The sequence below is a fragment of the Bombina bombina genome, chromosome 4 (assembly GCF_027579735.1).
Source record: "Bombina bombina isolate aBomBom1 chromosome 4, aBomBom1.pri, whole genome shotgun sequence".
NCBI lineage: Eukaryota > Metazoa > Chordata > Amphibia > Anura > Bombinatoridae > Bombina > Bombina bombina.
Window position 1 is genome coordinate 862,946,680 of NC_069502.1, and position 24,347 is coordinate 862,971,026.

General features: G+C 37.5%; 4 non-coding genes across 4 annotated transcripts; all 4 read right to left on the reverse strand.

Annotated features, from left to right (window-relative positions):
* Positions 1–14,304: 14,304 nt before the first annotated feature.
* TRNAP-AGG (transfer RNA proline (anticodon AGG)) lies at positions 14,305–14,376 on the reverse strand. The gene has a single exon. It is a non-coding gene; the product is annotated as a tRNA-Pro (tRNA).
* Positions 14,377–17,858: 3,482 nt separating this feature from the next.
* Positions 17,859–17,930, reverse strand: TRNAP-CGG (transfer RNA proline (anticodon CGG)). Its single transcript has one exon. It is a non-coding gene; the product is annotated as a tRNA-Pro (tRNA).
* Positions 17,931–21,843: 3,913 nt separating this feature from the next.
* Positions 21,844–21,915, reverse strand: TRNAP-AGG (transfer RNA proline (anticodon AGG)). The gene has a single exon. It is a non-coding gene; the product is annotated as a tRNA-Pro (tRNA).
* Positions 21,916–22,375: 460 nt separating this feature from the next.
* Positions 22,376–22,447, reverse strand: TRNAP-AGG (transfer RNA proline (anticodon AGG)). The gene has a single exon. It is a non-coding gene; the product is annotated as a tRNA-Pro (tRNA).
* Positions 22,448–24,347: the final 1,900 nt, after the last annotated feature.

A 24,347-nucleotide genomic window follows, 5' to 3' on the forward strand; every position in this document is an offset into this window, starting at 1 on the left:
AAAAATACAATTTGTGGAAACAGACTCTGTCGTACTCTATGCTTAACCAATCAGACTATAATAAAAACCTAGGTTTCAAAGATCTCAGGGTAGTGAAAAAAAACAAGTCTAGAAAAGATGTTAACATGGGGGGGGGCGGAGCTAACCGCTGAACTGAGCAGACGTGTCTGAGAGGAGCTCTGCTCTGAAATACTGACAAAACAGTGTTTAATAGTGAATATACTGCTGAAAATCAGCCCAAGCACTACTTTAAAGCTAAGCTGGACTCTCCCTTGCATCTGGAGATTGATGAGACTAATTTCATAAAATCAGCCAGTTTCCTACTATCCCTGCATTTGCTTACAGCGGGACCTACCTAAAAGAGGCTGCGGACGACACTGACAAGGGAACCAGTTCTCCGGAGGGTCGGGGCTCCGCTCCGGAGAATCTATTAACTGTGCACCTACTATTTCCTAGAGAACCCTGCCTGATTGCGGGAGAAGAGCCGCCGGAGGTGAGGCGGACACTGAGGCCACTCTTCGCTGCTACCTACTGCGAGTCCTTATCTCCGGAGGGTCGGGGCTCCGCTCCGGAGACTCAGAAACTACTTCCCCCAGCTATCACCAGTTACCACCCAGCTGTCTGTCATTCTGCTCCGGAGGGTCGGGGATCCGCTCCGGAGCGCGCACCCAGAGGCCGGGACATCTGTCCAGAAGAGGTCGGTACTGGATATCCTAACCTGCAGTAGCTGAAGGACTCTGAAGATCAGCACAACAACAAGAGGACAACCACTTTCCTGATTGGAGAGGGAAATATAGAAGCCGAGGCTCCCGGTTCCCACAGAAATAGTAACCAGGCCTACCTGTTGCGCAATCCTCTGGAAAAGGCGCGAACCTGCGCCATCTTGGGGCCTTGCTTCCTCACTTAGCTCCGACTTGGCCCGAATAGAGTCTATCTGGAGGAGCGCTGCTGTCGTTACCAGACGACCGAAGATAGCTAGTTCCTCACCCCCACGGGTGCCTAACTGAGCGGCCTATGAAAGCAGCATCCAGACAGTAACGGAGAGACCCTGTGCCTACAAGACCTGGATATAATAGCAGGGCCCATGCGGACATACAGGTATTGATCTTATAAAGTTCTAAACCTACACCTTGCCACTTTGCTACACATCTTTGAGGACACCCTTTCAGCTTACTAGACACTCCCTCCTATCCTTCTCCCACTAGTCCCATAGCTGGGTTTTACGAGCCACACCAGAGATATAACTTGCCACTATCAGGAGGCCCCATTAAGTCAACGGTATACATTACCAACCTGAGGTGACCTATACTTAAACTTACATTTGTCCATGGGCTGCTCCCATAAATGGGCCCACTGAGCCTGATACTACTGATACCATAGTGCAAAGACTATCTGTGACATAGCAATCCCAGATATACATCCACCCCCTGCAGCGGTCTCTCACAAGATTTAGCCTGATAAAGTTATATTGCTACTGTTGTGTTCTGGATATTGCTCTCACTAATCTCGCAATAAACTGCAGCTGCAATTAATATTTTCTATATATATATGTAAACTACTGTGTTCATGTGTTGTGCAACATCTTGTACTATATGGAGAAACTATAGAGCTCTATCACAGTGCTAAAGGGGTGAGAATACCCTTAGGACATATATATAGAGGTTTACCCACATAACTATTGGATTGGTATTTACCGTGAAGCCACTCTTACTAGTTTAAGGGGGAAAGTTTGAAAGGCATTCTATTAGCCATCTAAGCACTTAGAGTGTACTTTTCTGGGACATTTTCATCTCACATACCTTGATATTGCCAGTGACCCTGGGAGCAGTTCCTTAAAGTACGAGCAATTAGAGGCTCCTCAGTGTACCATCTAAGAGAGGAGCTCTAGGTATCCAAATATTCCCCAATTGGTATCTCTCAGGGGCATCACCAATCGCTTTACCTGAAGCTGCCCTCTATCAGTTTTTACATATATGCAGCACAGCCTCAGATAGACTGTGGAAATTATCTTCTCACAATAACCTGCAGCATTACTGTGTTATATTATTGCTGCTGCGTCAGCTTATGTGTCTCTGAGCTCTCAGCCCAGAGTGGAGTGTTTTTTACTTACTATATCTGTCTAACACTTATTTTTACCTACAGGTCCTACCTACTATAATATTTCCAATATCTCCTTAATCATACATTTTTCTTTCACAGGTATTTAAGTGTATCACGATAAATGTTAGTGTAACTCCTCATTGATATGATGCACTGACAGCTAGGCTAAAAAACACTAGTCTTTCACTAAAGGTTCTAGTGCCCTAGCCTAACATATATATTTACCTAAAGCTACCAAGTAGTCTAACCAACACTTACCCCCCGAAGTGCATACATATAGACACATATATTGACGCGCTCCCCTAGCCACACATACACTGACACGTAGCAGCAAGCACACTCACTACACATAGCCTGATCTTCCCACACCGCACTCCCCCTACTGTAGCATACCTTCTGAAATCTTATATCCAGAAGAACATCACCTTCACCTACACTCCTAAACTAACAATTTAAGGACTTAATAGCAAGGTATCTTATCCACCCCTGCTCAATATTCCACTGAGTTACACTGTCTGTTAATTCTTTCTGGCACCTCTCCCTTTCCGGTCCAGCCAGTCTGGGCTGGTCACTTCCCCTCTCCTTTTTCCCTTCTATATAGTCATATCCCACCACTCCCTGGGGTGCCAGGGACTCACATACCTGTATTTATATGTTGAGATCGAAGGGTTCAATTACTACCTATTATTTGATGCTGTAACAAAATGTCATAAATATAGAAAGTGTTATTGACCCCTGCTCCGCAGTCTAGCAATACATATCAGATCTAGTAAACTTTACTGTACGGTGCTTTATACTTTTCAGATTGTTTTCAGAGTGCTTTATAAGAGAAGGTTGGTGTTAATCTTTAACCTTCAGGCATACCTAACAGTCTTAATACAATGCCCCACGGGCCCAGGCGTCAGGGGAAACCCTCCACTACCACTCAGAAGACTGTTTATGATCACTTTACTCAATCAGGAAAGGAATCTAACCCTGTCACCAACGAGGAGATGAGCGACCCTGAGTCGATCGATGCTGAATCTCATTCCAGCGTGCGCTCAGAAGCGCCATCACACCATTACATTACTAAGGCTACCCTACAGCATATGTTGGCCAGTCAAACGCGCTCTATCACCCAGGAAATTCAATGGTCTTCTGCGGAACTGAAATAGGAAATCTCAGAGATTGGAGAAAGAGTTGAAGCACTAGAGCGGAAACAGGATGATCTAGCAGTAGATCAATCAAACCTGCTCACTTACTCTGAAACCCTAGCAGATCAGATGACTCAACTTGAATTTAAAATGGCAGACATCGAAGACAGATCTCGCAGAAATAATATCCGGTTTAGGGGTATTCCAGAAACCGTAGAAAATACTCATCTCCAACCCTACCTAAAGGAGCTGTTTACAGTACTCGTGGGCACCCCAGATGGATACACTGATACAATGGAGAGAGCCCATAGAGCTTTAAGATCACGACTTACTCCAGCCGACAAACCAAGAGATGTAATTGTCTGCTTTCACAGCTACATATATAAAGACAAACTTATGCAAGCAGCCTTCAAAAGACCGCCTATGCCAGAAAAATTCAAGGATGTTCAACTCCTGCCTGATCTTTCAACTCATACCCTACAGTACCGTAAAACCTTTCAACAAATTACTCTGACGCTCAGGAAGGCCAACATTAAATACAGATGGGGCCACCCTACAAACCTAGTGGTCACCAGAAACAACCAGAGCCACACAATTAACTCCATACCTCAGGGTATGGCTCTCCTGACCACATGGGGCCTACACCAGGAACAGCCTCCACCGCTACAGCCAACCCACCCAAAGCTGAGAGCTTCGGCTCCCGAATGGACCATTAAAGAGCAGAGAGCCAAGAAACCTAAAACTAACCCACCGTAAAAACACGCCTGGTAGCCTTTAACGGAACTTACCTAGACTTTATTTGACCTGGAAGTTTGATCTGTCTCCAACAGATCATAACTGAGACTGAGTTAAAGCTTGAAAAGTTTACTATTAGATAGTACAATTAAGTTATGTATTAGATTGTTGTTTAAGGTTGTTATCTTAATTTAAGTATTGCACATATGTAATAGCAAGTTAATTTACAATGTTTACTGCGGAGCAGGGTCCATTCCAAAGACCCCTGTTTCTGTTAGCTTCTCGCCCCCCATCACAGGCAGCCCACACTAGGGCTCCACCATAGCGAACTATTTTCGCTAACTCTTCTTCACACTATCTGTTGCCTATTTCCCTCCCCCTATCCTCCCCACTTACACTAACTCTCAGTATTAAAAGACCTGACCTACTCTCCATACCTCTCTATGCCACCCCTTAAAATACTAACCCACAATGTACGAGGCCTAAACTCCCCACATAAACGTAGCCTTTTGGCTAGATCACTTAAATTCCATAACCCTGACGTAGCATTCCTTCAAGAAACACATTGGTCGTCAGACAATCCTCCTTGCACAATATCTAAAGACTACACTGTCCTCGAATACACCTCCTTTTAAAAAAAAGCCAGAGGTACGGCAATTCTAATCCATAAAAGAATAGCTTATGAACCAATCCAAGTTCTAAGAGACCCCCAATCTAGATTTCTCATTTTAACATGTAAGCTAGACCATACTGATCATACCTTAGTTTCTATCTATCTACCTAACTCACATCAGCCTAGATACCTCAAACGGATCCTACACACAGTTGACCGGATAAAAATAGGCAGAGTCTTACTAGCGGGGGACTTCAACATGACTTGGGATCCAGCACTAGACAGAAAAAGAACTGCCCGGACAAAACACACCACCCCTCCTGCTCAACTTTCCCAAAAGTTCAGACAAATAATTACCCACTTCTGCTACTTCGATGTATGGCGTTCACTTCATGCTAGAGATAGAGACTACACTCACTTCTCATTCCCTCATAAAACATACTCCAGACTCGATTATGTTTTTTGTTCAGCAGAAACCCTTGACCTAGTCAAACATTCTAGCATCTCCCTATGCCCATGGTCTGATCATGACCTAGTCTCAGTAACTCTCCGCTCAGCGGAGCGACATAATGTGAAGCCTTCATGGCGCCTCCCGCATGACATCCTACAGGATGCTGCATTTAAGGAAACCTTGAGAAAAGACATAACCTTCTATTGCCAAACTAATGACAATAATCAGGTCAGAGACGACACATTATGGGGGGCGGCAAAGGCCACCTTTAGAGGTCTCATAATTAAGCAACAAGCTCATCTTAAAAAACTATCCGGCCTACCCCTTTCCAAATCTCATATTGAATTGCGTCGACTAGAACTCCTAAATAGAAGTACACCTTCAGATGACACCACAGCTCAAATTATACAGATTAAAAACCATATTAACCAACTAGAACTAAAACGCACCCAGGCTAACTTATTTAAGCTGAAACAGATTACTTACCATAAGAGTAACAAAGCAGATACACTACTAGCAAATAAACTTAAAAACAGAGCGAGTACCTCAAGAATTCACCAGATCCAATTTGAGAACCAGACATACTGCAAACCCTCAGACATTGGTATTTGTTTTGAGAAATTCTACTCAAACCTGTACAACCTAGAAAAAAATGCTAGCGACATACTAACTCCTGTTGACAAAATATGCTCCTTCCTTCGCAGCTTAAAGCTCCCCTCATTGTCATCTGACGACCAAGAAACACTCTCATCCCCCTTCACCTCTAAGGAAATCAAACATGTAATAAAGCATCTAAAACCTTTTAAAACTCCGGGTCCAGATGGCTACTCAGCAGCCTTCTACAAAACATACACAAACGAACTAACCCCACTACTCTTAAGATTTTTTAACCACGCTAGAGAACAGGGTAGGTTTAGTCAGGAATTTTTGGAAGCAACGGTGATTACTATTCCTAAACCCCAAAAAGACCCATCCTTATGCTCCAATTACAGGCCAATCTCCTTGATTAATTTAGACATTAAAATTTATGCTAAACTATTTGCTACACGTATCTCTAAATTACTCCCGAACCTCATAAACTTAGACCAAGTAGGATTTATCCCTTACCGCGAGGGGCCAGACAATACTAGACGTCTCCTAAACATCTGCACCGAATCCACCAGACTAAATAGGCCATTCTCTGTTATCTCATTGGATGCAGAGAAGGCTTTTGACCGTGTTAGATGGTCCTACTTATGGGAAACTCTTAAAATTTTTGGTTTCCCAGATCAAATTGTCAAGGCGATTCAGGCTCTTTATTCCACTCCCACAGCAGTAGTTAGAGGCCTAGGCTTTGCTTCACCCCCCTTCCCAATATCTAATGGCACCAGACAAGGATGTCCACTCTCACCCCTACTCTTTGCCCTGGCAATCGAGCCACTAGCAGAACAAATCAGACAAGATAAAAAAATTGATGGCATTCGCCTACATGGCACAATTCACAAGATTGCACTCTTTGCGGACGACATTACTATATTCTCGTCAGACCCCCTATCTTCATTCCCGAGACTAATAGAAATCTTAAACTCCTTTGGAGACATGTCACTCTACAAATTAAATCTAGATAAAACAGAAATCTACACCTGGGGAATCCCACAGAACACAGTTGACACCATCAAGGTCCAATACAGAGTACACTGCGTCAATAACTTCATCTCCCACTTAGGTGTTAAGATATCGAACAATATCCCTCAGATGATCAAAGACAACTACCTGCCTCTCTTAACCGAACTGCGTACTTTGAAAGACAAATGGGACTATACTCACATCTCATGGATAGGTAGATTAACAGCCCTTAAGATGTCCTTTCTACCTAAAATTACTTATTTATTTAGATGTCTCCCTCTCCGTATCCCGGGATATCTCCTTCACCAATTTCAGAGTGAATTTACAAAATATATATGGCAGCATAAACCCCCCAGAGTGGCGCACAAAATCCTTCAAAGCCCCCTTAGTAGAGGAGGTATAGCCTCCCCATCAATAACTAGGTATTATGAAGGAGCCATGCTCACCCATATTTCACAATGGGGTGCTAAAGACTCCCCTAGTAAATGGAAAACCATAGAACAAGCCTCCCTCCCAAATCATATATTTTTGCCCGACTTAATTTGGATTCCGGCCCACCTAAGGCGTACCACAGACATTAGCAATAACATAATACGAGAATGCCTCGCCATGTGGGACAAGCTTAGACACTATCCACACATCGCCCCACATCCTTCACCTATTACTCCCTTGACAGGCCTCCTACGAGGCTTGCCTGACTCTCATCCTTATGGCTGGACCAGAATTGGAATACAAACAGTAGCTGACCTTTGGGTTACTTCACCAACCCCGCGCTTCATGACACTCTCAGAAATAAAGGCAGGCTCCAACTTACCCAGGTACATGACGTACGAATACACAAGACTAAAGAGCTTTCTTACTAGCTGGGGATTCCAACCTGAGCTACACCGACCCCGTACACTCTGGGAAACGACTTGGCAACAAGGTAACAAATTACACAGACCTTTATCAATGCATTACACATTAATAGGAAACACAGACCCTGAGAACAAACTTCCTCACTTACTCACTTGGGAATCAGTTCTGAACCTGACTCTGACCCCACAAGTATGGCAACACGTAATTTCCCTCACTAAAAAAGCACTGCACTGTGTCACACTCTTTGAAACATATTACAAACTCTTAACGAACTGGTACCTTACCCCTGCGAGACTTAATAAAATGTTTGCCTCTGCCTCTCCCCTATGCTGGCGCAATTGCGGCAAAAAAGGAGACTCCCTACACATATGGTGGGAATGCCCCAAGTTAAAACCCTTATGGAGTACATGCTTCCGTACGCTAGGGAGATTAGGCATAACACTTCCTATAACTCCTTCTAATGCCCTCTTACACATAGGCATCACTAAATTACCTAAGCATCAAGCATATTTAGCAATCTATTTGCTAACAGCTACTAAAGCGACAATAGCCAAGGCATGGAAAACTGTGACGCCCCCAAAATGGTCATGCATTCTAAACTATATGGCATATATCTATAATATGGAGAAACCTATCTTTTCCTCTCTAAATAATTCAGACCTATTTGAATTAGTATGGGCAGATTGGCAATCTAACCACACCACTACTTGGGCCCCGAACACTAGAGTAAACACACACTAGGTAACCCTCCCCATGTACCATCCGCATATGAACCAAATCCCTGCCTCTAACAATTACCCTCCCGTTCCTTTTTCCCCATTCCCTCCCCCCACCCCAATTTACCCACCCCATTTGACTTGAGCTATATTTCGTTCACTTTTTCATTTTAGGAACGCATTCTAACCTGACATATTTTTGAATGTTCCAATTTTTCTGTTCATACTCTCTGTAGGAGCCTACGTGCTCCAAATTATTTAATATGTCACTGTTGTATTTGAGAAATCTTTACTAATAAAAAAACTTGAAATAATAAAAAAAAAAGATGTTAACATGGAATCTCTGTCCACAGAAAGATCATTCTTGAAATAAGAGGTCTAAAACTGTTGTATAATGCTCTTTTACCCTAAGTGCTGACATTAAACAATTTAGAGCACTTAAGAGTATGATGTTTATTTTATGACGTGTACAAAAAAAATAATTATCTAAAGCAATTTCCTCACCTAAAGAAATACAACACTATCACTAAAATATACACCAGAATAGGCAGCATAGAGAATTTTTCTTATCTCCTTCAATCCCTGGGTTCATAAATTCTATTATTAATGAACAACATGTATGAAAAATGTTCTGTGGAGCAAGCCCATGTTTTGGGATAATTTCTGTGTTGGTGCTTTGATTTTGTTGATTAAATTGTTTGCCCAGTAGGTACGAGTTTCTCAGAATAAATCTTAGAAATGTCTGTTAGTCTATATTTTCCAAAAAACATGATTTCATAATTGGTCAAAGATTTTTCCTAAGTTTTTGAGCCACTTCAGTTTTGTCTTCTTTCCTGTGAGTACTATAGGTTTTAGTAATTTGATATCCTTTCAGTAGATCTAATGTATGTTAGAAAGAACACACTCTATATATGGTGAAGAGTATTTAAATCAAGGGCTCGTCTGGGATTTGAACCAGGGAACTCTCGCACCCGAAGCAAAATCATACCACTACACCAACGAGCCAGTAGGTCATCCCTGATTTGCTGGCAAGCATTTTGTTAGATATGTCTGATAAAGTATCATCAAAAAGGAAATAAAAACAATTCTTTCTTATGTTTAGTATCCTTCACATAACTGTAGGAAGTATCATTGCTTTGTGAATGAGATACAGGAAGATGGCGTCTGAGGAAGTTAACTCTTTAGGATGAATCTATTTAAAGGAAATATTTCTATGGTTTTCTTTTGCTAGAAAATTTGGGCTCATCCGGGATTTGAACACCCAAAGCGAGAATCATACCCCTAGACCAATGAGCCTTAGATGCCATATTAATATTGGATTTTTTTTAATTTTTTTTGTGTGAACTTAACTCTTAATTATTATTTAAAGGAAATAGTTCTATGGTTTTCTTTTTTGAGAAAAGTTGGGCTCGTCTGGGCTTTGAACACGGCACCTCTCGCACCCGAAGTGAGAATCATACCCCTAGACCAACGAGCCTTAGATGCCATTATCTATGTGTTTTTCATTTTTTTGTGTGAACTTTTTCAAAGTGGTCTCTAACACACATTCCACTTGAAAAAATAATAAGGTTTTCAGTCTTGTAGTCAAAAGATACTGTATATAGCAGCTTTCTGTAATTATATTCAGACCAAAAAATACAATTTGTGGAAACAGACTCTGTCGTACTCTATGCTTAACCAATCAGACTATAATAAAAACCTAGGTTTCAAAGATCTCAGGGTAGTGAAGAAAAGCAAGTCTAGAAAAGGTGTTAACATGGGACCTCTCGCACCCAAAGCGAGAATCATACCCCTAGACCAATGAGCCTTAGATGCCATATTATATGTTTTTTTTTTGTTTTTTTTGTGTGAACTTAACTCTTAATTATTATTTAAAGGAAATAGTTCTATGGTTTTATTTAAAGAAAATAGTTCTATGGTTTTCTTTTTTTCTGAAAAGTTGGGCTTTGAAACCGGGACCTCTCGCACCCTAAGCGAGAATCATACCCCTAGATCAACAAGTCTTAGATTCTGTATTCTATGTTTTTTTTATTTTTTTATGTGAACCTAACTCTTAATTATTATTTAAAGGAAATAGTTCTATGGTTTTATTTAAAGGAAATAGTTCTATGGTTTTCTTTTTTCAGAATAGCTGGGCTCGTCTGGGATTTGAACACGGGACCTCTCGCACCCTAAGCGAGAATCATACCCCTAAACCAACGAGCCTTAGACTCAATTTTATATGTGTTTTTTATTTTTTTTTGTGAACTTTTTCAAAGTGGTCTCTAACACACATTCCACTTAAAAAAATAATAAGCTTTTCAGTGTTGTAGTCAAAAGATACTGTATATAGCAGCTTTCGGGTAATTATATTCAGACCAAAAAATACAATTTGTGGAAACAGACTCTGTCGTACTCTATGCTTAACCAATCAGACAATAATAAAAACCTAGGTTTCAAAGATCTCAGGGTAGTGAAGAAAAGCAAGTCTAGAAAAGGTGTTAACATGGAATCTCTGTCCACAGAGAGATCATTCTTGAAATAAGAGGTCTAAAACTGTTGTATAATGCTCTTTTACCCTAAGTGCTGACATTAAACAATTCAGAGCACTTGACGTGTACAAAAAAAATAATTATCTAAAGCAATTTCCTCACCTAAAGAAATACAACACTATCACTAAAATATACACCAGAATAGGTAGCATAGAGAATTTTTCCCATCTCCTTCAATCCCTGGGTTCATAAATTCTATTATTAATGAACAACATGTATGAAAAATGTTCTGTGGAGCAAGCCCATGTTTTGGGATAATTTCTGTGTTGGTGCATTGATTTTGTTGATTAAATTGTTTGCCCAGTAGGTACGAGTTTCTCAGAATAAATCTTAGAAGTGTCTGTTAGTCTATATTTTCCAAAAAACATGATTTCATAATTGGTCAAAGATTTTTCCTAAGTTTTTGAGCCACTTCAGTTTTGTCTTCTTTCCTGTGAGTACTATAGGTTTTAGTAATTTGATATCCTTTCAGTAGATCTAATGTATGTTAGAAAGAACACACTCTATATATGGTGAAGAGTATTTAAATCAAGGGCTCGTCTGGGATTTGAACGAGGGAACTCTCGCACCCGAACAAAATCATACAACTACACCAACGAGCCAGTAGGTCATCCCTGATTTGCTGGCAAGCATTTTGTTAGATATGTCTGATAAAGTATCATCAAAAAGGAAATAAAAACAATTCTTTCTTATGTTTAGTATCCTTCACATAACTGTAGGAAGTATCATTGCTTTGTGAATGAGATACAGGAAGATGGCGTCTGAGGAAGTTAACTCTTTAGGATGAATGTATTTAAAGGAAATATTTCTATGGTTTTCTTTTGCTAGAAAATTTGGGCTCATCCAGGATTTGAACACGGGAACTCTCGCACTCAAAGCGAGAATCATACCCCTAGACCAATGAGCCTTAGATGCCATATTACATGTTTTTTTTTTAACACCTTTTCTAGGCTTGCTTTTCTTCACTACCCTGAGATCTTTGAAACCTAGGTTTTTACTATAGTCTGATTTTTTATTTTTTTTGTGAACTTTTTCAAAGTGGTCTCTAACACACATTCCACTTAAAAAAATAATAAGCTTTTCAGTCTTGTAGTCAAAAGATACGGTATATAGCAGCTTTCTGTAATTATATTCAGACCAAAAAATACAATTTGTGGAAACAGACTCTGTCGTACTCTATGCTTAACTAATCAGACTATAATAAAAACCTAGGTTTCAAAGATCTCATGGTAGTGAAGAAAAGCAAGTCTAGAAAAGGTGTTAACATGGACTCTCTGTCCAAAGAGAGATCATTCTTGAAATAAGAGGTCTAAAACTGTTGTATAATGCTCTTTTACCCTTAGTGCTGACATTAAACAATTCAGAGCACTTAAGAGTATGATGTTTATTCTATGACGTGTACAAAAAAATAATTATCTAAAGCAATTTCCTCACCTAAAGAAATACAACACTATCACTAAAATATACACCAGAATAGGCAGCATAGAGATTTTTTCCCATCTCCTTCAATCCCTGGTTTCATAAATTCTATTATTAATGAACAACATGTATGAAAAATGTTCTGTGGAGCAAGCCCATGTTTTGGGATAATTTCTGTGTTGGTGCTTTGATTTTGTTGATTAAATTGTTTGCCCAGTAGGTACGAGTTTCTCAGAATAAATCTTAGAAGTGTCTGTTAGTCTATATTTTCCAAAAAACATGATTTCATAATTGGTCAAAGATTTTTCCTAAGTTTTTGAGCCACTTCAGTTTTGTCTTCTTTCCTGTGAGTACTATAGGTTTTAGTAATTTGATATCCTTTCAGTAGATCTAATGTATGTTAGAAAGAACACACTCTATATATGGTGAAGAGTATTTAAATCAAGGGCTCGTCTGGGATTTGAACCAGGGAACTCTCGCACCCAAAGCAAAATCATACCACTACACCAACGAGCCAGTAGGTCGTCCCTGATTTTCTTGCAAGCATTTTGTTAGATATGTCTGATAAAGTATCATCAAAAAGGAAATAAAAACCATTCTTTCTTATGTTTAGTATCCTTCACATAACTGTAGGAAGTATCATTGCTTTGTGAATGAGATACAGGAAGATGGCGTCTGAGGAAGTTAACTCTTTAGGAGGAATCTATTTAAAAGAAATAGTTCTATGGTTTTCTTTTGTTAGAAAATTTGTGCACTTCCGGGATTTCAACACGGTACCTCTCGCACCCAAAGCGAGAATCATACCCCAAGACCAATGAGCCCTAGATGCCATATGACGTTTTTTTTTTGTATGAACTTAACTCTTAATTATTATTTAAAGGAGATAGTTCTATGCTTTTATTTAAAGGAAATAGTTCTATGGTTTTCTTTTTTCAGAAAATTAGGGCTTGTCCGGGATTTGAACCCGGGACCTCTCGCACCCAAAGCGAGAATCATACCCTTAGACCAACGAGCCTTAGATTATGTATTCTATGTTTTGCTTATTTTTTTATGTGAATTTAACTCTTATTTAAAGGAAATAGTTATATGGTTTTATTTAAAGGAAACAGTTCTATAGTTTTCTTTTTTCAGAAAATTTGGGCTCGTCCAGGATTTGAACCCGGGACCTCTAGCACTCTAAGCGAAAATCATACCCCTAGACCAACGAGCCTTAAATGCCAAATTCTATGTGTTTTTTTAATTTTTTGTGTGAACTTTTTCAAAGAGGTCTCTAACACACATTCCACTTAAAAAAATAATATGGTTTTCAGTCTTGTAGTCCAAATATACTGTATATAGCAACTTTATGTAATTATATTCAGACCAAAAAATACAATTTGTGGAAACAGACTCTGTCGTACTCTATGCTTAACCAATCAGACTATAATAAAAACCGAGGTTTCAAAGATCTCAGGGTAGTGAAGAAAAGCAAGTCTAGAAAAGGTGTTAACATGGGACCTCTCGCACCCAAAGCAAGAATCATACCCCTAGACCAATGAGCCTTAGATGCCATATTATATGTTTTTTTTTTTATTTTTGTGTGAACTTAACTCTTAATTATTATTTAAAGGAAATAGTTCTATGGTTTTATTTAAAGGAAATAGTTCTATGGTTTTCTTTTTTCTGAAATGTTGGGCTTGTTTGGGATTTGACCCCGGGACCTCTCGCATCAAAAGCGAGAATCATACCCCTAGACCAATGAGCCCTAGATGCCATATCACGTTTTTTTTTTTTTTTGTATGAACTTAACTCTTAATTATTATTTAAAAGGCGATAGTTCTATGGTTTTATTTAAAGAAAATAGTTCTATGGTTTGCTTTTTTCAGAAAATTTGGGCTCGTCCGGGATTTGAACCCCGGACCTCTCGCACCCAAAGCTAGAATCATACTCCTAGACCAACGAGCCTTATATTCTGCATTCTATGTTTTGTTTATTTTTTTTATGTGAATTTAACTCTTATTTAAAGGAAATCTAGACCAATGAGCCCTAGATGCCATATCACGTTTTTTTTTTTTTGTATGAACTTAACTCTTAATTATTATTTAAAAGGCGATAGTTCTATTTAAAGGAAACAGTTCTATGGTTTTCTTTTTTCAGAAAATTTGGGCTCGTCCGGGATTTGAACCCGGGACCTCTCGCACCCTAAGCGAGAATCATACCCCTAGACCAACGAGCCTTAGATGCCAATTTTTATGTGTTTTATTATTTTTTTGTGTGAACTTTTTCAAAGAGGTCTCTAACACACATTCCACTTAAAAAAAATAATATGGTTTTCAGTCTTGTAGTCCAAATATACTGTATATAGCATCTTTATGTAATTATATTCAGACCAAAAAATACAATTTGTGGAAACAGACTCTGTCGTACTCTATGCTTAACCAATCAGACTATAATAAAAACCTAGGTTTCAAAGATCTCAGGGTAGTGAAAAAAAACAAGTCTAAAAAAGATGTTAACATGGAATCTCTGTCCACAGAAAGATCATTCTTGAAATAAGAGGTCTAAAACTGTTGTATAATGCTCTTTTACCCTAAGTGCTGACATTAAACAATTTAGAGCACTTAAGAGTATGATGTTTATTTTATGACGTGTACAAAAAAAATAATTATCTAAAGCAATTTCCTCACCTAAAGAAATACAACACTATCACTAAAATATACACCAGAATAGGCAGCATAGAGAATTTTTCTTATCTCCTTCAATCCCTGGGTTCATAAATTCTATTATTAATGAACAACATGTATGAAAAATGTTCTGTGGAGCAAGCCCATGTTTTGGGATAATTTCTGTGTTGGTGCTTTGATTTTGTTGATTAAATTGTTTGCCCAGTAGGTACGAGTTTCTCAGAATAAATCTTAGAAATGTCTGTTAGTCTATATTTTCCAAAAAACATGATTTCATAATTGGTCAAAGATTTTTCCTAAGTTTTTGAGCCACTTCAGTTTTGTCTTCTTTCCTGTGAGTACTATAGGTTTTAGTAATTTGATATCCTTTCAGTAGATCTAATGTATGTTAGAAAGAACACACTCTATATATGGTGAAGAGTATTTAAATCAAGGGCTCGTCTGGGATTTGAACCAGGGAACTCTCGCACCCGAAGCAAAATCATACCACTACACCAACGAGCCAGTAGGTCATCCCTGATTTGCTGGCAAGCATTTTGTTAGATATGTTTGATAAAGTATCATCAAAAAGGAAATAAAAACAATTCTTTCTTATGTTTAGTATCCTTCACATAACTGTAGGAAGTATCATTGCTTTGTGAATGAGATACAGGAAGATGGCGTCTGAGGAAGTTAACTCTTTAGGATGAATCTATTTAAAGGAAATATTTCTATGGTTTTCTTTTGCTAGAAAATTTGGGCTCATCCGGGATTTGAACATATCATACCCCTAGACCAATGAGCCTTAGATGCCATATTAATATTGGATTTTTTTTAATTTTTTTTGTGTGAACTTAACTCTTAATTATTATTTAAAGGAAATAGTTCTATGGTTTTCTTTTTTGAGAAAAGTTGGGCTCGTCTGGGCTTTGAACACGGCACCTCTCGCACCCGAAGCGAGAATCATACCCCTAGACCAACGAGCCTTAGTTGCCATTATCTATGTGTTTTTCATTTTTTTGTGTGAACTTTTTCAAAGTGGTCTCTAACACACATTCCACTTGAAAAAATAATAAGGTTTTCAGTCTTGTAGTCAAAAGATACTGTATATAGCAGCTTTCTGTAATTATATTCAGACCAAAAAATACAATTTGTGGAAACAGACTCTGTCGTACTCTATGCTTAACCAATCAGACTATAATAAAAACCTAGGTTTCAAAGATCTCAGGGTAGTGAAGAAAAGCAAGTCTAGAAAAGGTGTTAACATGGGACCTCTCGCACCCAAAGCGAGAATCATACCCCTAGACCAATGAGCCTTAGATGCCATATTATATGTTTTTTTTTTGTTTTTTTTGTGTGAACTTAACTCTTAATTATTATTTAAAGGAAATAGTTCTATGGTTTTATTTAAAGGAAATAGTTCTATGGTTTTCTTTTTTTTCTGAAAAGTTGGGCTTTGAAACCGGGACCTCTCGCACCCTAAGCGAGAATCATACCCCTAGATCAACAAGTCTTAGATTCTGTATTCTATGTTTTTTTTATTTTTTTATGTGAACCTAACTCTTAATTATTATTTAAAGGAAATAGTTCTATGGTTTTATTTAAAGGAAATAGTTCTATGGTTTTCTTTTTTCAGAATAGCTGGGCTCGTCTGGGATTTGAACACGGACCTCTCGCACCCTAAGCGAGAATCATACCCCTAAACCAACGAGCCTTAGACTCAATTTTATATGTGTTTTTTATTTTTTTTTGTGAACTTTTTCAAAGTGGTCTCTAACACACATTCCACTTAAAAAAATAATAAGCTTTTCAGTGTTGTAGTCAAAAGATACTGTATATAGCAGCTTTTGGGTAATTATATTCAGACCAAAAAAATACAATTTGTGGAAACAGACTCTGTCGTACTCTATGCTTAACCAATCAGACAATAATAAAAACCTAGGTTTCAAAGATCTCAGGGTAGTGAAGAAAAGCAAGTCTAGAAAAGGTGTTAACATGGAATCTCTGTCCACAGAGAGATCATTCTTGAAATAAGAGGTCTAAAACTGTTGTATAATGCTCTTTTACCCTAAGTGCTGACATTAAACAATTCAGAGCACTTGACGTGTACAAAAAAAATAATTATCTAAAGCAATTTCCTCACCTAAAGAAATACAACACTATCACTAAAATATACACCAGAATAGGTAGCATAGAGAATTTTTCCCATCTCCTTCAATCCCTGGGTTCATAAATTCTATTATTAATGAACAACATGTATGAAAAATGTTCTGTGGAGCAAGCCCATGTTTTGGGATAATTTCTGTGTTGGTGCATTGATTTTGTTGATTAAATTGTTTGCCCAGTAGGTACGAGTTTCTCAGAATAAATCTTAGAAGTGTCTGTTAGTCTATATTTTCCAAAAAACATGATTTCATAATTGGTCAAAGATTTTTCCTAAGTTTTTGAGCCACTTCAGTTTTGTCTTCTTTCCTGTGAGTACTATAGGTTTTAGTAATTTGATATCCTTTCAGTAGATCTAATGTATGTTAGAAAGAACACACTCTATATATGGTGAAGAGTATTTAAATCAAGGGCTCTTCTGGGATTTGAACGAGGGAACTCTCGCACCCGAACAAAATCATACAACTACACCAACGAGCCAGTAGGTCATCCCTGATTTGCTGGCAAGCATTTTGTTAGATATGTCTGATAAAGTATCATCAAAAAGGAAATAAAAACAATTCTTTCTTATGTTTAGTATCCTTCACATAACTGTAGGAAGTATCATTGCTTTGTGAATGAGATACAGGAAGATGGGGTCTGAGGAAGTTAACTCTTTAGGATGAATGTATTTAAAGGAAATATTTCTATGGTTTTCTTTTGCTAGAAAATTTGGGCTCATCCAGGATTTGAACACGGGACCTCTCGCACTCAAAGCGAGAATCATACCCCTAGACCAATGAGCCTTAGATGCCATATTACATGTTTTTTTTTTAATTTTTTTTGTGTGAACTTAACTCTTAATTATTATTTAAAGGAAATAGTTCTATGGTTTTCTTTTTTCAGAAAAGTTGGGCTCGTCCGGGATTTGAACCCGGGACCTCTCGCACCCGAAGCGAGAATCATACCCCTAGACCAACAAGCCTGTGGAAACAGACTCTGTCGTACTCTATGCTTAACCAATCAGACTATAATAAAAACCTAGGTTTCAAAGATCTCAGGGTAGTGAAGAAAAGCAAGTCTAGAAAAGGTGTTAACATGGGACCTCTCGCACCCAAAGCGAGAATCATACCCCTAGACCAATGAGCCTTAGATGCCATATTATATGTTTTTTTATTATTTTTTTGTGTGAACTTAACTCTTAATTATTATTTAAAGGAAATAGTTCTATGGTTTTATTTAAAGGAAATAGTTCTATGGTTTTCTTTTTTCAGAAAAGTTGGGCTTTTCCAGGATTTGAACCCTGGATCTCTCGCACCCTAAGCGAGAATCATACCCCTAGACCAACGAGCCTTAAACGCAATTTTATATGTGTTTTTTATTTTTTTTTGTGAACTTTTTCAAACTGGTCTCTAACACACATTCCACTTAAATAAATAATAAGCTTTTCAGTCTTGTAGTCAAAAGATACTGTATATAGCAGCTTTCGGGTAATTATATTCAGACCAAAAAATACAATTTGTGGAAACAGACTCTGTCGTACTCTATGCTTAACCAATCAGACTATAATAAAAACCTAGGTTTCAAAGATCTCAGGGTAGTGAAGAAAAGCAAGTCTAGAAAAGGTGTTAACATGGAATCTCTGTCCAAAGAGAGATCATTCTTGAAATAAGAGGTCTAAAACTGTTGTATAATGCTCTTTTACCCTTAGTGCTGACATTACACAATTCAGAGCACTTAAGAGTATGATGTTTATTCTATGACGTGTACAAAAAAAATAATTATCTAAAGCAATTTCCTCACCTAAAGAAATACAACACTATCACTAAAATATACACCAGAATAGGCAGCATAGAGAATTTTTCCCATCTCCTTCAATCCCTGGGTTCATAAATTCTATTATTAATGAACAACATGTATGAAAAATGTTCTGTGGAGCAAGCCCATGTTTTGGGATAATTTCTGTGTTGGTGCATTGATTTTGTTGATTAAATTGTTTGCCCAGTAGGTACGAGTTTCTCAGAATAAATCTTAGAAGTGTCTGTTAGTCTATATTTTCCAAAAAACATGATTTCATAATTGGTCAAAGATTTTTCCTAAGTTTTTGAGCCACTTCAGTTTTGTCTTCTTTCCTGTGAGTACTATAGGTTTAAGTAATTTGATATCCTTTCAGTAGATCTAATGTATGTTAGAAAGAACACACTCTATATATGGTGGAGTATTTAAATCAAGGGCTCGTCTGGGATTTGAACCAGGGAACTCTCGCACCCGAAGCAAAATCATACCACTACACCAACGAGCCTTAGATTCTGTATTCTATGTTTTGTTTATTTTTTTATGTGAATTTAACTCTTATTTAAAGGAAATAGTTCTATGTTTTTATTTAAAGGAAACAGTTCTATGGTTTTCTTTTTTCAGAAAATTTGGGCTCGTCCGGGATTTGAACCCGGGACCTCTCGCACCCTAAGCGAGAATTATACCCCTAGACCAACGAGCCTTAGATGCTAATTTTTATGTGTTTTTTTATTTTTTTGTGCGAACTTTTTCAAAGAGGTCTCTAACACACATTCCACTTAAAAAATAATATGGTTTTCAGTCTTGTAGTCCAAATATACTGTATATAGCATATTTATGTAATTATATTCAGACCAAAAAATACAATTTGTGGAAACAGACTCTGTCGTACTCTATGCTTAACCAATCAGACTATAATAAAAACCTAGGTTTCAAAGATCTCAGAGTAGTGAAGAAAAACAAGTCTAGAAAAGATGTTAACATGGAATCTCTGTCCACAGAAAGATCATTCTTGAAATAAGAGGTCTAAAACTGTTGTATAATGCTCTTTTACCCTAAGTGCTGACATTAAACAATTCAGAGCACTTAAGAGTATGATGTTTATTTTATGACGTGTACAAAAAAAATAATTATCTAAAGCAATTTCCTCACCTAAAGAAATACAACACTATCACTAAAACATACACCAGAATAGGCAGCATAGAGAATTTTTCTTATCTCCTTCAATCCCTGGGTTCATAAATTCTATTATTAATGAACAACATGTATGAAAAATGTTCTGTGGAGCAAGCCCATGTTTTGGGATAATTTCTGTGTTGGTGCTTTGATTTTGTTGATTAAATTGTTTGCCCAGTAGCTACGAGTATCTCAGAATAAATCTTAGAAATTTCTGTTAGTCTATATTTTCCAAAAAACATGATTTCATAATTGGTCAAAGATTTTTCCTAAGTTTTTGAGCCACTTCAGTTTTGTCTTCTTTCCTGTGAGTACTATAGGTTTTAGAAATTTGATATCCTTTCAGTAGATCTAATGTATGTTAGAAAGAACACACTCTATATATGGTGAAGAGTATTTAAATCAAGGGCTCGTCTGGGATTTTAACCAGGGAACTCTCGCACCCGAAGCAAAATCATACCACTACACCAACGAGCCAGTAGGTCATCCCTGATTTGCTGGCAAGCATTTTGTTAGATATGTCTGATAAAGTATCATCAAAAAGGAAATAAAAACCATTCTTTCATATGTTTAGTATCCTTCACATAACTGTAGGAAGTATCACTGCTTTGTGAATGAGATACAGGAAGATGGCGTCTGAGGAAGTTAACTCTTTAGGAGGAATCTATTTAAAAGAAATAGTTCTATGGTTTTCTTTTGTTAGAAAATTTGTGCTCTTTCGGGATTTCAACACGGGACCTCTCGCACCAAAAGCAAGAATCATACCCCTAGACCAATGAGCCCTAGATGCCATATCACATTTTTTTTTTGTATGAACTTAACTCTTAATTATTATTTAAAGGAGATAGTTCTATGGTTTTATTTAAAGGAAATAGTTCTAGGGTTTTCTTTTTTCAGAAAATTTGGGCTCGTCCGGGATTTGAACCCAAAGCGAGAATCAAACCCCGAGACCAACGAGCCTTAGATTCTGTATTCTATGTTTTGTTTATTTTTTTATGTGAATTTAACTCTTATTTAACCCTTTCGTGACAGGGTTAAAGTGCCTACATCGGAACAACTGTTCCGATGTAGACAAATTGAAACTACGCGATCGTGCATACGATCGCGAGATTTCAATTATTGGATCGCATCTGGGGGGCGTCCCTACAATCCTAGGAACGCCCTCCAGACCACGATTAAATCCCTGAAGCACAGAAGGCTTCAGGACAGCCGTTAGTTATGACGTTCCATTCCGTCATAACGGCTTTAAAGCCCAGTCTAATTATGACGGAATGGAACGGCATAACGGCTTTAAAAGGTTAAAGGAAATAGTTCTATGGTTTTATTTAAAGGAAACAGTTCTATGGTTTTCTTTTTTCAGAAAATTTGGGCTCGACCGGGATTTGAACCCGGGACCTCTCGCACCCTATGCGAGAATCATACCCCTAGACCAATGAGCCTTAGATGCCATATTACATGTTTTTTTTATTTTTTTTGTGTGAACTTAACTCTTAATTATTATTTAAAGGAAATAGTTCTATGGTTTTCTTTTTTCAGAAAAGTTGGGCTCGTCCGGGATTTAAGAAAAGCAAGTCTAGAAAAGGTGTTAAAATGGGACCTCTCGCACCCAAAGCGAGAATCATACCCCTAGACCAACGAGCCTTAGATTCTGTATTCTACGTTTTGTTTATTTTTTTATGTGAATTTAACTCTTATTTAAAGGAAATAGTTCTATGGTTTTCTTTTTTCTGAAAAGTTGGGCTTGTTACCGGGACCTCTCGCACCCTAAGCGAGAATCATAGCCCTAGACCAACAAGCCTTAGATTCTGTATTCTATGTTTTTTTTATTTTTTTATGTGAACTTAACTCTTAATTATTATTTAAAGGAAATAGTTCTATGGTTTTATTTAAAAGAAATAGTTCTATGGTTTTCTTTTTTCAGAAAAGTAGGGCTCGTCCGGGATTTGAACCCGGGACCTCTCGCACCCTAAGCGAGAATCATACCCCTAGACCAACGAGCCTTGGATGCCATTTTCTATGTGTTTTTTATTTTTTTTTGTGAACTTTTTCAAAGTGGTCTCTAACACACTTTCCACTTAAAAAAATAAAAAGCTTTTCAGTCTTGTAGTCAAAACATACTGTATATAGCAGCTTTCTGTAATTATATTCAGACCAAAAAATACAATTTGTGGAAACAGACTCTGTCGTACTCTATGCTTAACCAATCAGACTATAATAAAAACCTAGGTTTCAAAGATCTCAGGGTAGTGAAGAAAAGCAAGTCTAGAAAAGGTGTTAACATGGGACCTCTCGCACCCAAAGCGAGAATCATACCCCTAGACCAACGAGCCTTAGATTCTGTATTCTATGTGTTTTTTATTTTTTTATGTGAACTTAACTCTTAATTATTATTTAAAGGAAATAGTTCTATGGTTTTATTTAAAGGAAATAGTTCTATGGTTTTCTTTTTTCAGAAAGGTAGGGCTCGTCCGGGATTTGAACCCGGGACCTCTCGCACCCTAAGCGAGAATCATACCCCTAGACCAACGAGCCTTGGATGCCATTTTATATGTGTTTTTTATTTTTATTGTGAACTTTTTCAAAGTGGTCTCTAACACACATTCCACTTAAAAAAATAATAAGCTTTTCAGTCTTGTAGTCAAAAGATACTGTATATAGCAGCTTTCTGTAATTATATTCAGAACAAAAAATACAATTTGTGGAAACAGACTCTGTCGTACTCTATGCTTAACCAATCAGACTATAATAAAAACCTAGGTTTCAAAGATCTCAGGGTAGTGAAGAAAAGCAAGTCTAGAAAAGGTGTTAACATGGAATCTCTGTCCAAAGAGAGATCATTCTTGAAATAAGAGGTCTAAAACTGTTGTATAATGCTCTTTTACCCTTAGTGCTGACATTAAACAATTCAGAGCACTTAAGAGTATGATGTTTATTCTATGACGTGTACAAAAAAAATAATTATCTAAAGCAATTTCCTCACCTAAAGAAATACAACACTATCACTAAAATATACACCAGAATAGGCAGCATAGAGAATTTTTCCCATCTCCTTCAATCCCTGGGTTCATAAATTCTATTATTAATGAACAACATGTATGAAAAATGTTCTGTGGAGCAAGCCCATGTTTTGGGATAATTTCTGTGTTGGTGCATTGATTTTGTTGATTAAATTGTTTGCCCAGTAGGTACGAGTTTCTCAGAATAAATCTTAGAAGTGTCTGTTAGTCTATATTTTCCAAAAAACATGATTTCATAATTGGTCAAAGATTTTTCCTAAGTTTTTGAGCCACTTCAGTTTTGTCTTCTTTCCTGTGAGTACTATAGGTTTTAGTAATTTGATATCCTTTCAGTAGATCTAATGTATGTTAGAAAGAACACACTCTATATATGGTGAAGAGTATTTAAATCAAGGGCTCGTCTGGGATTTGAACCAGGGAACTCTCGCACCCGAAGCAAAATCATACCACTTCACCAACGAGCCAGTAGGTCATCCCTGATTTGCTGGCAAGCATTTTGTTAGATATGTCTGATAAAGTATCATCAAAAAGGAAATAAAAACCATTCTTTCATATGTTTAGTATCCTTCACATAACTGTAGGAAGTATCACTGCTTTGTGAATGAGATACAGGAAGATGGCGTCTGAGGAAGTTAACTCTTTAGGAGGAATCTATTTAAAAGAAATAGTTCTATGGTTTTCTTTTGTTAGAAAATTTGTGCTCTTTCGGGATTTCAACACGGGACCTCTCGCACCAAAAGCAAGAATCATACCCCTAGACCAATGAGCCCTAGATGCCATATCACATTTTTTTTTTTTGTATGAACTTAACTCTTAATTATTATTTAAAGGAGATAGTTCTATGGTTTTATTTAAAGGAAATAGTTCTAGGGTTTTCTTTTTTCAGAAAATTTGGGCTCGTCCGGGATTTGAACCCAAAGCGAGAATCAAACCCCTTGACCAACGAGCCTTAGATTCTGTATTCTATGTTTTGTTTATTTTTTTATGTGAATTTAACTCTTATTTAAAGGAAATAGTTCTATGGTTTTATTTAAAGGAAACAGTTCTATGGTTTTCTTTTTTCAGAAAATTTGGGCTCGACCGGGATTTGAACCCGGGACTTCTCGCACCCTAAGCGAGAATCATACCCCTAGACCAACGAGCCGTAGATGCCAATTTTATGTGTTTTTTTATTTTTTGTGTGAACTTTTTCAAAGAGGTCTCTAACACACATTCCACTTAAAAAATAATATGGTTTTCAGTCTTGTAGTCCAAATATACTGTATATAGCATCTTTATGTAATTATATTCAGACCAAAAAATACAATTTGTGGAAACAGACTCTGTTGTACTCTATGCTTAACCAATCAGACTATAATAAAAACCTAGGTTTCAAAGATCTCAGGGTAGTGAAGAAAAACAAGTCTAGAAAAGAT